The sequence below is a fragment of the Hyaena hyaena genome, unplaced genomic scaffold (genome assembly GCF_003009895.1).
Source record: "Hyaena hyaena isolate Hyena2069 unplaced genomic scaffold, ASM300989v1 scaffold_239, whole genome shotgun sequence".
Lineage (NCBI taxonomy): Eukaryota > Metazoa > Chordata > Mammalia > Carnivora > Hyaenidae > Hyaena > Hyaena hyaena.
Genome location: NW_024080871.1, coordinates 207,966 through 223,107, shown reverse-complemented (window position 1 = coordinate 223,107; position 15,142 = coordinate 207,966). Strand labels below are relative to the sequence as shown.

Genomic DNA, 15,142 nt, shown 5'->3' with positions numbered 1-15,142 from the left:
CACAGGACTTGATCCAACAAACCTCAAGATTATGACCTAAGGTGAAATGAAGAGTCAACCAACTGAGCCACCCAGGTGCCCCTGCAGTGTCAAATTTAAATGCACCCTACTGATTCTCTCTACCATGCAGAGGGAAGATGCTATACTCTAACGTGCTATTGCTATACCAAATGGTTACCTTAAAAATCCATCTAACATAAGGGTGCCTGGACTCAGTGGGTTAGGCATCCAACTCTTGATTTTAGTTCAACTCATGATCTCATGGCTCATGAGTGCAAGCCCTGTTTAGGAGTCCTTGCTGACAGCATGGAGACTGCTTGGGATTCTCAATCTCTCCCTCCCTCTCTCTCTCTCTCTGCCACTTCCCTGCTCATGCACGTGCTCTCTCTCTCAAAATAAATAAATAAATTTTAAAGGTTCATCTAACATATTCTATTGAATTAATTAATCAATTAATGTTTTTACTCTTTTGGATAGGTTGGGAATTCGTACAATGATTTACCCATTTTTATTTCCCTGAAGCACAAAGCTTACTGTTGGGCACATTTTTGCTAATATAATAACATACTGTTGTATTAAAAATTAATGAATGAGTGAGTGTCATACAAGATGGTACAAGTACAAAGACTTTCTAAACAGAGGTACCTGGCTGGCTCAGTCAGAAGAGCATTCGACTCTTGATCTCAGGGTCATGAATTGGAGCCCCACAGTGGGTAGAGAGATTACTTAAATAAATTTAAAAAACTTAAAAAAAGTAAAACAAAGACTTCCTAAGCAGTTTTTTTACTTTTTTGGCTTGAATGATTTTATAACTTGTTTGATATGTTTCATTTCTGTTTTACTAAAAAATGTTTGTTTCATCAATCTATAATATTATTCTGTAATGAATTCTGTAATGAAAATGCATTCTGTATTGAAAAATCATAGTTTTTTTTTAAATAGATCTGAGTATCTTGCCAAATGTTGAAATTGTATAATCCTTCTACCAAAAACAACATGTATCTTATTACCAGGGACTAGAATTGAATAAATATGTCCTCAATAGACTATAGTAAAGGTTGATTCTCTTTGTATAAGATATCAAAGATAGGATGGGAGGTAAGAAGTGAAGGACCCAGGCTAGGACATTTTTATTTTTTAACTTCATCATTTAAGTGAGATATATGTTAGCTGTGATACACAGCTGTTCTTTAAAAACCAGCATTTTAAATGCTTTATATCTGTTACTTGGTAACGTGTATTATTAGTATTATTGTTATTATTATTTAATAAAGCTTTTGTAAAATTTCCTCTTCTTTTCAGCTCTTCAAGGAAGAAGAATGGGATGGTTTTTATCCATGCTTGATTCTCTGAGTACTGCTGGTGTAGTGTTGACATGCAATAAGGGATCCCCATTGAGACATTCAGCAATTGATGGTCAAGGTCATATGGACCAGCAGCCCCTTTCTATCAGGAGAGTCACCTTCCAGGGTGAGTGTGAAGTTTCTAGTGTTTTCTCAATTCAAGAATGTGAAAGCTCTTTAACTTCTGGTTTATAATCACACCCAGACTCAGACCTTTTTAAAAATTGAGTGTCTGTCTATAATGTACAAGGGTATACTTAACAAGAGATACCAGTACTTCAGGAAAAGTCAGAGGAGGTGATTTGCTCACCAAGAATTGAACACACATCAGTGAGTAGACTAAGAGCCAGAACTGACAAGTTTTGTTTATTGTCATAAATGATTACTAACAGTTTGGGTGAGTAGAACTCAGTATGACAAGCAATAAGGGCTAAATGCAGAAATATTACTAAAATATTATTGTAGGATAATCTGTCTTTTCTAAATGATAGCAATATATCTAGCTGACATTTTCAAAATAATGTTGAACATGGCCCAGAAATTAGAGAAAATAGTATGCTTGAGTCCATGATGATTCTGTCCTTGAAGATCTGTTTTTTGTTTTTGTTTTTTTTACTGTGTATCAGTTAAAGATTGTATTTCACAGGAAAGACTTGATTACAGTAGCTCAAGCAAAAAGGATTTGTTTACCTCATGCAAAAATAAATCTACTGGTGATACTTCTTCCTCAATGATGACAGGAAATGGTCTCCTTCTATCTTTTGCTACATTTTCCTTACTGATGCTACTATATTCCCAGTTATCACCAGCATTCTAGAAAAGGAAGAAGGAAAATCCATCAAGCTAGTGCCAGTTGACCTCTCTTTTCATTTCACAGTTCAGCAGTGAGTCAGAGGAACACTTTTTGGCTCAAAGAGATTTAAAATAAATGTAGGGCTTTAAAAAAAGATTTCTGGCCTCTCTTTTGGAGGCAGGGTAAAAAGCCATTTTCTGTTGAGTGAGGCAACCTCCAGTATCTGTCATACTTTCTTCTGAAATGTCACTATATTTTTATCATCTTAAACCTATAGTTGGTTGACTTTTCTTAATCTATATTTACTGAATTCTCTGCATTAAATTCATATAAATGCTTTGTAGTTGCAAAGTTAATGCAATATCACTAAAATTTCCAATTAAATACCATTGAGTTAAACAAAAACAAAAACAAAAAAGTGATCATTGAGATAAATGATAAGATGGTGTATTTCAGAAAAAATAATTATGAATGACAGGCTTTATGATGGTTGAGAAAGTTATTTATGGCCTCTCTAATTTGCCATGTGGTGGGAAGGAGGGAGGGAAGCAGCATTGATGACGGGAAGGAAGATATAAAGAATATTTTATTTATTGTTTCCTCACTGTAATATTGGCCCCTTTTTTTAAAAAACATTTTAATGTTTTATTTATTTCTGAGAGAGAGAAAGACAGTGTGAGCAGGGGAGGGTCAGAGAAAGGGAAACACAGAATCAGAAGCAGGCTCCAGGCTCTGAGCTAGCTGTCAGCACAGAGCCCGATGTGGGGCTCGAACCCATGAACCGTGAGATCGTGACCCGAGCCAAAGTCGGATGCTTAACCGACTGAGCCACCCAGGTGCCCCATTGGCCCCTTTTAATGCAGATTCAGTCTTTTGCTGAGTATGACCTATGACAGCCATTTATTCTTCACCTTCACTAAACTCTTCTTTTTCTGCATCTATTCATAGAGTGCAAGGGTATTGAATGTGACTGAGGATAGAGGGAAATAGACAATGCCAATTCTGTAATGTTATGTACCGTAGTTATTTGTGAAAAAGCATATAGGAGGTGAGGTCAATATGATCAGAATGAGCAACAAAAGCTGGTGATTATTATTTTTATTTTTTACTGTACTAGTAAACAAAACAAAATAAATAATAAAATCATCTTTAGGCACTACCATGCCCAGAGAACCTGGCAGCACAATGATCCTATACTTTGTTTCAGAGGACTTGACTTAGATAAATGCCTTCCAGGACCTGAACATTTCCTAGGGAGTGTTCACATCGCACTCTAGAATAGTGCCACTAAAAAGTGGGATATATGTGTGGCTAAGAACCATGCATATACTGATTTTATGCTAGACACTGATCTGGAAATACAGCTTTTCCAATGAAGTTCTATAAAAGATCTGTATGGCATATACAAGTCGTAGTACTAATCTAGAACTAAAAATTCTAAATACATTAATGGCTAGGCAGTAAATTCCTCCTTTTATCAAGTGAGCAGTCAAAAGTTGCTTCTTAAAAAAATGTTATGATAAATAAAGAAGTAAAGTTTTAAGTTTTAAGTCTCTATGGTAGAAGAGCTGGAAAGAGATATTAAATTACTTGTTTCTCATCTACAAATGTCACATAGTAGAGAAATTAAATGGCTTGTTTCTCATCTGTAAGGTTCATATAACATATATCCTTTCTCCATTTCCAGTAACATTAAGAGAGTCTCATTCCATTTGGTGAGGGGATTATTTAGAGTTATTTGTTTTTTTAAAGTCATAAGTTGGTCATAAATTAATAGCCAAGGGGTCATATGTGGCCCATACACTTATTTGTTTTACATAATGTAAAAATGTGAGTCCTTTGATTTTAAAATACATCAAATAAAACTGCACATTTCTGATTTTTCTTTCAGAATCAGTAGTTTTGGCTGTACTGGTTTCACAATTTCTACATAGCAACATTATATGTATCTGAGGAGCCCCACTCTCTTTGATTTACTGTTTTTATGGTATTTTTTCCACATCCTTTCACTTTCAACCTATTTGAAGCTTTGAGGGTAAAGTGTGTCTCTTATACACAGCATACAATTTGGATAATAATAATCTGGTTTATAAGTTTTAAATAATGTTTTATTAATAATCTGTTTTAAATTATCTGTTCTATAGGTTTCTCACATTTTACCACATTTATATTCAATATAATTTCTAATAAGGTATAATTAATGTTTGAAATTTTGATATAATTTTCTATTATATCTTATGTCATCTTTGTGCCACATCCAGACTTGGTGAAGAGAACTATTCATTATCTAGATTTTCTTGACTTTGAGCTACATGCATTAACTGATGGAGTGTTGGGGTTACCGTTGTTTACATATTTCAGTTTAATTTAAACAGACCGAGAGATTAAAGAAAACAATTATAAGAATTATAAGAAAATGTAATATGGTATATGTGGTTCTTGGTTATTTTTTTAGGTCATTCAAGGTTGAATATATATGAAGTAAAATAAATTTAGAATCAAATTATAGCATTAAGAGTTTTATTTTCAAATTTCTGCCCATGCTTATCGCATCTTCTGTTTTATGAAGTAGAAAGAGTTTCAATTTTGGTCTATTTCTGTATATGGGATAATAATCAGTGGAAGCATAAACCAATCAATTTTTAGAGGAATATTTTTTCTTCCCCACATTCATTATGATGAATTATAAAGGAGGAAAGAAAAGTGCAACTTTAGTTCAGCTTTCTCATGGTTGAATATTTTTTAATCAACATAGCCACAGGGTGTCTAATTTTCCCCTTTTGATATGATTCCTTTCTGTATTCAATAACAACTGCACTTGACAATGGTTATGATAATAGAGGTTACTTTTATTGAATTTGTACTCTGATCCAGGCTCTAAGCTATGAGTGTCACATTCTCATATGCTTATATGGCTCCTTTTCAAAATCACTGTTTCGCTGTCTCTGTTTCTTTCTTTCTCTAGCTCATTGTCTCTCTTTCTAAACTTAGCTCTTTACTCAAACTTAACAGCTGCTGGTTTATAGATGTTTTTCAGTCATTAATAATAAAATATGTTTGCAAAACAATAACAAAAAGTTGACACTCACAAAATATTGTGTCCTGGTATTTGAGATTTATTCAGTACAAGCAAACTCAACTGTATTCTGTCATAATGGATATATTAGTCTTTTCCGTGTGTGTGTGTGTGTGTGTGTGTGTGTGTGTGTGTGTGTATGTGAATAAAAGGATCTATTTTAAGAAATTGGCTCATGCTGTTTTGAAGGCTGCCAAGTTCAATCTGCAGGGTGGGGTGGCAGGCTGTAGACCAGGCCAGAGCTGATGCTGTAGTTCAAATCCAAACGCAGGCTGAAGACACAGAGAAGACTGATGTTGGTAAAAATTGTTTAACCCAACAATGCTTGAAATTCCTATACACTGAAACTGTCCCTTTTACAGTGAGCCTGTCTTGCATTAAAGACTCTTTCTCTAATTATCAAAATGCTGCCTTGTCTATCCCCCATACCTACAGAACCAGCTGTGGCTAAGTGCTGAGGTTTGTTGGACACAAAGGTCCACACAATCTGTTCACCCGACCCTTGCAGCTTGCATTGCTCAGACCTGCACCTGTCATAAACATTCACCAGTCTGCACGCACCTGCTGTGACAGCTGCATCAAGAGGCGGGTTCTTACCATGGAGTATTTTGGTCCCCAAATAGGGATCCACTTGCCAGTTTCTCAAGGTTTCCTTGCCAAGGCCCCATGTGTTAGAGTGTGAAGGTAATGATTTTGCTTACACTCCTATAATCCACATTTTGAAACAAGTAGGAAGTCAATTTAGAATGAGATAGAGAGGTAAAAATATACATGATGTGTTGTTTCCCATTGTAGTATGTCATTATAGGAGACTGCAGCTTGTACCTGAGACCAAAATGATCTTTTTAATATTTCTTTCACTATCACTCTAGACCTTTGGACCCATTGAGTGCGATGATCAGTTTCCCAGCCTGCTTTACAGAAGATCACATACTTCCTTGGATAGGGTTATTGAAGGTGTGGAGCAAAAGTCAGTTTTACATTTTACTGTTAGCGTAAATTGCTAAAACCATTTTGAAAAATTATTTATCATTATCTTATAAAGTTAAATGTCCACACTCCCTGTACAATGTGAGGATATTCATAACAAAATTGTATAAAACATACATGTACACACAAACACATAAATACTTATAATGCCCATATATACTCCTACTATAATATATATGAGTATATAAAACATACATATATAATGATTCATAATAGCTCTATGTGAGTATATAATAGTCATATATTCCTCATTATAAATATACATAAATTATGTATTATATATATATAATTATTGACATGTGGAGAAGGTTGAAGATACTCCTTAAATTATAGGTTACTTATTTTTTAAAAAAAATTAATGTTTTTTATTTATTTCTGAGAGAGATAGAGAGACAGCATGAGCAGGGGAGGTCAGAGAGAAAGGGAGACACAGAATCTGAAACAGGCTTCCGGCTCTGAGCTAGCTGTCAGTACAGAGCCCGACGTGGGGCTCAAACCCACAAACTGTGGTATCATGACCTGAGCTGAAGTCAGACACTTAACTGACTGAGCCACCCAGGCACCTCTATTTTTTTATTTTTTAAATGTTTTTTTATTTAATTATAGGTTACATATAATATACACTGCTTTATTAAATAATTATGGATAAAAGTATAAAAGTTTTCAGATGTACAAGATTGTTTTGTACTGGTAAACATGGTTTGTGTTACACTTATGTTCATCGACTGCATCTTTACAGTGTTTTATGTGTACTGAAGATTTGCCTAATCTAGATTGGGATCAACATGTTTTACTTTCTTTTCTAAAAAAGTTTTTTATGTTTATTTATTTTTGGGAGAGAGAAAGACAGAGTGTGAGCGAGCAAAGGGTAGAGAGAGAGGGAGACACAGAATCCAAAGCAGGCTCCAGGATCTGAGCTGTTAGCACAGAGCCCAATGCTAGGCTTGAACTCATGAACTGCAAGATCATGACCGGAGCTGATGTCAGATGGTGAACCAACTGAGTCACCCAGGTGCCCCAACATGGTTTACTTTCAGGGTTTACTGTGGACCCAAGTTCTAAATGTTACTTAATGACTTATCTGTGCCCCACGTGTTTGAGGGCTGCAAAAACAATTAGAGATATAGATACTGCTTTGAAGAAGCTTCATGCTAAATAGAGGGAAAAAGAAATGAAAACAAATGCAATAAAATCTTTTATAGATGCTGTGGTATAATCTGTATAACGATATGCTAAGGGTAGAAAAGACAATAGGAACACTGTGTTTGAGAATATTGTTTCAGGGGTGACATTTAAAATACAGTATAACTTAAATAAAGTTACAAACTAGAAGATGATTTTCCTGGATAGATTAATGAGGACAAATATTTTCCAGGAAGGAAACTAGAGGAACCAAAGACTCTGGGAAATTTAAATAATCTAAAGCCCTTTGAAGACCATGCTTCCGGAAAGACAAAAGTTGTTGTTGTTATTGCTGTTGTTTTTAATTCACAGATATCTTATAGAAGGAACCACCAGAGATACAGCCAAGTAATTCACATTTCTTTACTATCAGAAGAGAAAACAGCATGAGGCAGAAAGTTGACTTTATCTGGACTATACATATTAAAAAGATTTAAAGTGTTCAATCTTAAGTATTAGCAACAAATGGATATTTATCCATTCACTTTTTCCTAGAAATGTACAAATATTGAGAAATTTCATTTTAGCTGAGAGAAAAATCTCATAATGGTGTATTCTTTTATATGATTTTTTTAAGTGTTTTTTATTTTGTTTTCTTTAAGATTTTTACTTTTAAGTAATCTCTACACCCAATGTGGGCCTCGAACTCACAAAGTCAAGGTCAATGGTTGCAATGCTGTACCCACTGAGCCAGCCAGGTGCCTCCAGAGGGCTATTTTAATCTTCAAAGCCATAGTGAATTTTATGCATTAGTGTCATCCATTTGTTGGAATGTTTTTTTTTTTTCTTGGTATTAGTCTAAAATTGATGTACAACTTCGCACTCCATAATGAAACCTAGTTTTTAGCATACCTAGTCAGCCCCAAAAGCTAACATGTCATTTTCATGGGAAGAAAATAATATGTAAAATATTAATGCTTTATTAATATTTTCCTCTTAATAGTTTCAGAGTAAAATAGTAAGCAATTTATAATTTTAATGGAGGTGTGAAAAAATATACAATTTTATATACAATAATACACAAAAAGCATAATACAGAAAATAAAAACATAATCTTTTAGGGGCATCTGGGTGGCTCAGTCAATTAAGCATCTGACTCTTAATTTAGACTCAGGTCGTGATCTCTCAGTTTGTGGGTTCTAGTCCCACATCCCATGATTGGGATTCTCTGTCTCCTTCTCTCTCTGTCCCTTCCCAGCTCTCTCTCACATTATTTCTCTCCCAAAATAAGTAAGTAAGTAATTAAATAAATAAATAAAAACAAATATATATATGTAATGTTTGAGCAAAAAATTATAGTGAGTCTCATAAAGCACATATGCTTTACTCTTCAGTGTTTCTTTTTTATTTAGCAGCTAGTATGATATTTATAAAGCCGAGTGAAGAAGTTTGATTTTCTGGCTCCCATTTGTATCACATGCTGCCTTTCCGGATAAAAGTTAGCAACTGAGTAGGAGGGTTGGGTTTGTGAGACATATCAGTAGTGAGACATGAACAGTCTTAAGAAGAAATATTTACCTTCACATCTAATCGAGTTGTAGTAAAGAAAACCACAAATGTTGCATCAACTATAGCAATCCTAAGCACAAGAGTACTTGAATTGTGTTAAATATTTTGTGTTTACTAAAGCAGTGCATTAAGAAGGCACTCTTATTCTTCAATTAATTTTTCAGATTGCAAGTAGAATAATTTCTTCAAAGATGAGGATTGATTATGCTACTTTACTGCTGCAAATTTTTCAATAACTTCCCATTGCTCCCAGGAGTTAATCTCTCACATTCAGAAACTTTTGCTTTTATTGCTAGACCACTTTGCATCTAATTCCATGTAGGAAATTATACCACTCTCACTTTCTCAAGAACCTTTCTAGACAAGGTAATTTCTCCCTATCCAATAGTCTCCAAGTCTCCAAGTATATTCCCCTTTTGAAATATTAATTAATTCACAGATACTTGTTCAATGGCTCTCTTCTCACTGAGACTGTAAACTCCACGAAGTCAGGTGCAATGATTGTTTTAATCCAATTGCTATTTAATATAATATTATTGGTACCTAAATGATGAGATCAATAATTTTTACACCTTTGACTTAAAATATCATCAAAATAAAAAATAAACAAACCTCACAGGTCTTTAGCAATATACTAGGAAACACAAATGGGTGCTATAAACACTATGATGAAACTTCTAAAGAAAACAAAACAACACAATTTTGTTTGAGTTATTGACATTTAAATTGTTAGTAAACTCTTAGAACAGTTTTCATTAGGGGCACCTGGGTGGCTCAGTCAGTTAAGCATCTGACTTCACCTCAGGTCATGATCTCACGGTTTGTGGGTTCGAGCCCCATGTCAGACTCTGTGCTGACAGCTAGCTCAGAGCCTGGAGCCTGTTTCAGATTCTGTAAAGTTAAATCTTAACTAAGCTGTAAAAAGCTGCAGTTAATGTGAAAATAAGACACAAAAGTAGCTTTAACGTCTCCCTCTCATGCTGTCTCTCTCTCTCTCTCTCTCTCTCTCTCTCTCTCTCAGAAATAAATAAAACATTAAAAAAAGAAATAACAGTTTTCATTAACTAGCAGGCTAATGCAGCTGTTTTGAAACAGTAAATGGACTAATGCTCAGAAGCAGCATGATGACTGTCCACACCTTAAAAAAATCATTCACAGATATTTCATATCTTACCCAGTGTTCACTAGCTTCTTCAGCACTGTAAAACCAGACTAGATAGGAAATGACTTTAAAACCTTTTCTTTATGCTATATGAAAGCTGTGTTTCACGGCACCTGTATTAATTTCCTGTTACTGCTGTAACAAATTAGAAACCAAGTTAGTGGTTTAAAACAGAATGAAACTATTTTAGTTCTGGAACTCAGAAGTCTAAAATAGGTAGACAGTACCTTCTGGAAGCCTGATATAATGCATTTCTTGACTTTCTTCAGTGTTTAGAGACTACCTGCATTCCTTGAATTGTGTTTACATGTTACTTCAAACTCTGCTTTTGTGGTAACATTTATTTATCTCTCACTCTCCTGCCTCCCTCTGTCCATTATAAGGAACCTTTTGATTGTATTGGACTTTCTTGGACAATTCAAAATAATCTCCCCGATTTAAGGTCATTAATTTAATGACATCAAATAAGTTCCCTTGCCATGTTAAGGTAACATATTTATAGGTTCTGTGGGTTAAGGTGTGGGTATCTTTGTGAGGACACTATTCAGCCCATCTCATCAGGATACTGTGTATCTCAGTCATAAGCATCTCCGTGGATTTGAAGAATAATGTAGGGGAGGACAAATTTGTCTGCTCATTTTACGTCTTCATAACAAAAGGCATGAGAAAAGTATACAAATTTAAGTTTTACATGACAGAGGAGCCCTCCAAAGGAATAACCCAAAGAAGTGGCAAAACCTGGAGTAACTGGAAATATGGTGAGGATAAGGGAAGATAAACACTGTTTTAACAAGATCTTTTTGAGAAGAATTCTCTTGGTCTCAACTTCTCATCCTTGATAAAAACGTTACTTTCTATCTGGTATAGAGAGGACACCTTTCACGTGGAATTTTATCTGTCTTTGGGAACAAAGGGCAGATAATGCTTCTTACATTTACTGCTTTTCAAGTGTCTCTAGATCAAAATGACCCTTTGTTGAAGTGGCATACTTTGGGGTGCCATGCTCTGCCATCACTTGTATACAACTCTTAGAAAGCAACTGTGCAGGAAATAGAAAATAGTACAGAAGATGGTCTATATTCACATAAACACATATTACAATCTAGGCAAGACTGCAAACCGGACATAGCTGTGTACCAGGGGTTGTAGTCATATAAGTATAGTATCAGTTCAGAATATCGGAACCCTAAATTGGCTAAATTGTAGCAATAGTAGGTTTTCCATTTCAGATTAGCAGAACTGCAATAATAGTGCAACTACCAAATGCCATAATAGTGTTCCTTAATACTGGTAAGGACTTTCTCTTAGCATGATATACCTAAGTGTGTGTGTGTGTGTGTGTGTGTGTGTGTGTTTGTGTGTGTACATGTATATGTATATATAAGCATATATACATAAATACATAAATATGTATGTATTTCTAGACAATATTTTTGAGCATTCCCTGTAGTTAAAATAAAGTAGTTTTTTCATGAAAAAGATGAAATGAGCAGTAAATTTTAAGGAGATAATTGATTACATATAATGGCAAATGGTAAAATCTTCAAGAAAACGAACTAAAAGGAATGACAGTGCAGTAACAGTGAGCATTCTCATTTGAATTATAAAGAACAGATTTGACAATGTGGAAAATTACTTCAGAGATATAAGGAACAACCTAAAGCATTCTTCTAAAGTTTCAAGACAAAATGACAAGGAGATTAAAATTGTGATGGAGATGATGATACATCTAGAGATAAGAAAATATAGATTCAACTGATGAGTAATTCTTATTCCTGAACATGTATGTGTGTGTGTGTGTGTGTGTATGTGTGTGTGTGTATGTGTGTATGTGTGTTTGTGAGAGAGCAGTATAGGTAAGGGTAAAAAAAATGATAGAAAAACATCATCTAAAGGTATAAATGGAGAATTTTCTTGGTGCAAACTATAATGTGACTATGCATATATAATAAACACTTTTCCAGAATAAACTGTTGTTTTACATCTTGCTTAATGTATATAAACAAATATATATTACTGTGTATTAAAAATACTTTATAACATGTATTAAATTATCAATTAAATACTATATGGTTTGTACCGTGCACTTTATATTATTCATTCAGTTCTTATGATATATGTATATATGTAACTATCTTTCTTTAAAATATTAGAAAACTAAAAATTGAAACATACAATGAAATTAAACATAGAGCTCTTTCAAACTTGAAGACCTTACTCTTGAGCAAGGCAATCCATCACTAAGATAGCTTAACAAAAAAGTAGCTTTCTAGGGCATCTGGGTAGCTCAGTCGGTTGCGCGTCTGATTTTGGCTCAGGTCATGATCTCATGGTTCCTGAGTTCGAGCCCTGCTTCAGGCTCGGTGCTGACAGCTAGCTCAGAGCCTGGGACCTGTTTTGGATTCTGTGTCTCCCTCTCTCTCTGACCCTCCCCTGCTCACGCTTGCTCTCTCTCTCTCTCTCTCAGAAATAAATAAAACATTAAAAAAATATAGCTATCTATAAAACCACCAATGCATACTCTTCATTACTCTTCTGTTTTGTAGCATCAATGTCATTGTGCATTAGTATTATAGAACTGAGTTTTAAAAGAAAAAAAATTATGCCATAAGAAAACATTTTTAATCCAAATAAATTGACCTTTATGAATGATGACAGACAACATAGAACCCTTCTGTCATGTGATTTACTATCTATGTTATATTTTTGAGAAAAAATGTAATGCTTGATGTATTTAATTTTACTGAGAGGTTAATACAAAAATAACTAAGGGAAAATATTGAGAAGACATTAGGAAGAGACTAGAGAATTTACATTAATTACCCCTTACCTGCAGTTCACTTTGCACAATTTCAGTTTCCTGTGGTTACCTATAATCTGGAAAGGTCAGAAGGTAAATTGTAGCCTAACCTACATCATAATACCTATGTTATTCACCTCATTTTATTTTCTCATGTGGGCTTTTTATCATAGCACATCATCACAAGAATAAGAGGGATAAATATCGTATAATAAGATATTTTTAAAAAGAGATCACATTCACATGACTTCTATTACCATATACTGTTATAGGTGTTATATTTTGTTATTATTTATTATTATTAATCTCTTACTGTGCCTAAAATATAAACTAACCTTTACTATAAGTATGTATGTAAAAGCTACCATAGGAAAAAAAAAGCATAGTATATATAGGGTTCAATGCTATACATTGTTTTAAATGTACACTAGGGGTCGTAGAAGGTATCCCACATGGTTAAGGGGGGAATTTCACTACTTAACTGGACTATGTTTGATTGGAAGTATCTATACCCAGAGGCAAAGCTTGATCACACTCTTGTCTTAGTTCTCCAAAAATATACCAGAATTTTTCCTTTTAATATTAGTGTCCTTTCTCTATAATGACAACTTAAAAATCTAACCAAACAACCATCCACAGAGACAAATAAATCTCTCTCTCCAGCCTCAGTCACCTGAGTCTCTTCATTGCTGGGCTCTTTCTAGTATAAACAAACAAACAACTAAATTATTTATTGGATTGAAACACTACCCAAATAAGTCTTCACAAAGTACCTAAATTGTTCTCCCCAAAAATAGGTTCACTTAGAATTGCAAAATTAATGTTTAACTTGTCCAGCATATTTTATAACTAACATTGGATAACTTAAATCATGTGTCCTCCACTTCACTGGAAACAATAACATATTCAGTCAATGCAGATTTCCTCTATTAAAAGTTATTTTTTGCCATAGTCGAATTGCTCCTGTAAAATTAATAAATATAGAAGATGTAACAAATGAGTAAATATATTATACATAATGGGTTCCAGGTTTTTCATTGTTGGAGAAACAAGTTATAAATAAGGAGTGCAGGGGACTGGGATAGGTGGGTGGGCAGAGAGTGTAGAATGAGCTCTCACGCTGGATTAGAGTCAGATATCAGTATGACCGCATGCTTTAATGTACTGTTGCTGTTTTAGTATACATTAGATATAGAAATATAGATGTGCATACATGGGTTAGCATACATACCTGTGTTTCTTAGCTCTACCAACTGAAAGGGCTTAGATTCAGTGACACCCCAGTAATAATGAGCACATCAGGCATCAAGATCTTGATTTCTAATACCACTCTGCAAAAAAGTGAACCCAGATTCCTTGGAGAAGTGGATGATTCCTGCCAAGGAATAGAGAATGCAAGATAAGCCCAGAGCAGTGACAGAAAAGAAGTGCTTTAAAATAATTGAAAGTTGGGTTATATTGAAGAGACACAGGAGCAAATTAAAAGGCCCCAAAAGCCATAGCTGAAACAATTTGACCCACAAAGTAAATAATAATAGTACTGGATTATAATCAACTAATACAATGTGTATGAATCCATACTGATATAAAAATAATTCAATAAAACTATATGTGAAAGAAAGGAGATCTGTTTTGTGCAGAAGGATTCAAAATTATGAATATATAAAGAATTGATAAAATAAAAAGCCGCCATTAGATCATCATGAGAGTAACATTTGCAATAGACGTGATCCTCTGATGGGTGCTAAAACTAGTGGGCAAATATAAGGAGCAACAGGGTATTTGCAGTTTCAAAATATCACCTTCAATCCAAGTCTTTATTAGTCATAAGTGGAAAAACAGTAATTTTACAGTGGAGAAACCTGACCGCACACACACAAGAAAACCTTCACTAATATTAGGAATGATTAAAGAATAACTGTACATTAAGATAAATCTAGTTTATCTTTAACTTTTCTAAAACAATGATTTTCTATTTAATGGAAATCTGAATGATGTTTTTATCCTCAGTTTTTCTTGAATATACTTTTTGTACATAAACAGATTATGGAAATACCTGTTCAGTCAGAAAAATAACATATATATATATTTATATATGGAATGATCATATTCAATAGATTCATTTTTATGTAAAATGTTTATCACATAAACACTGGAGAAGGACACTAAGAAATGAATAGTAGATAAGAAAATGAAGATTATTGGAGCTATTATAAAATGAAAAAGGAAAATATATTAATTCCAAAGTATATCTAGGATAGTGATGTACATGTATGCATGTGTATTT

At 34.1% G+C, this 15,142-nt stretch overlaps 1 long non-coding RNA gene across 1 annotated transcript in view; it reads left to right on the top strand.

Annotated features, from left to right (window-relative positions):
• Positions 1-15,142, top strand: part of LOC120239852 — a 52,771-nt gene that overhangs the window by 10,150 nt on the left and 27,479 nt on the right. Inside the window, exon 2 of the long non-coding RNA XR_005530527.1 lies at positions 1,303-1,470. This is a non-coding gene — a long non-coding RNA (uncharacterized LOC120239852). The remainder of the gene's footprint in view (positions 1-1,302; positions 1,471-15,142) is intronic.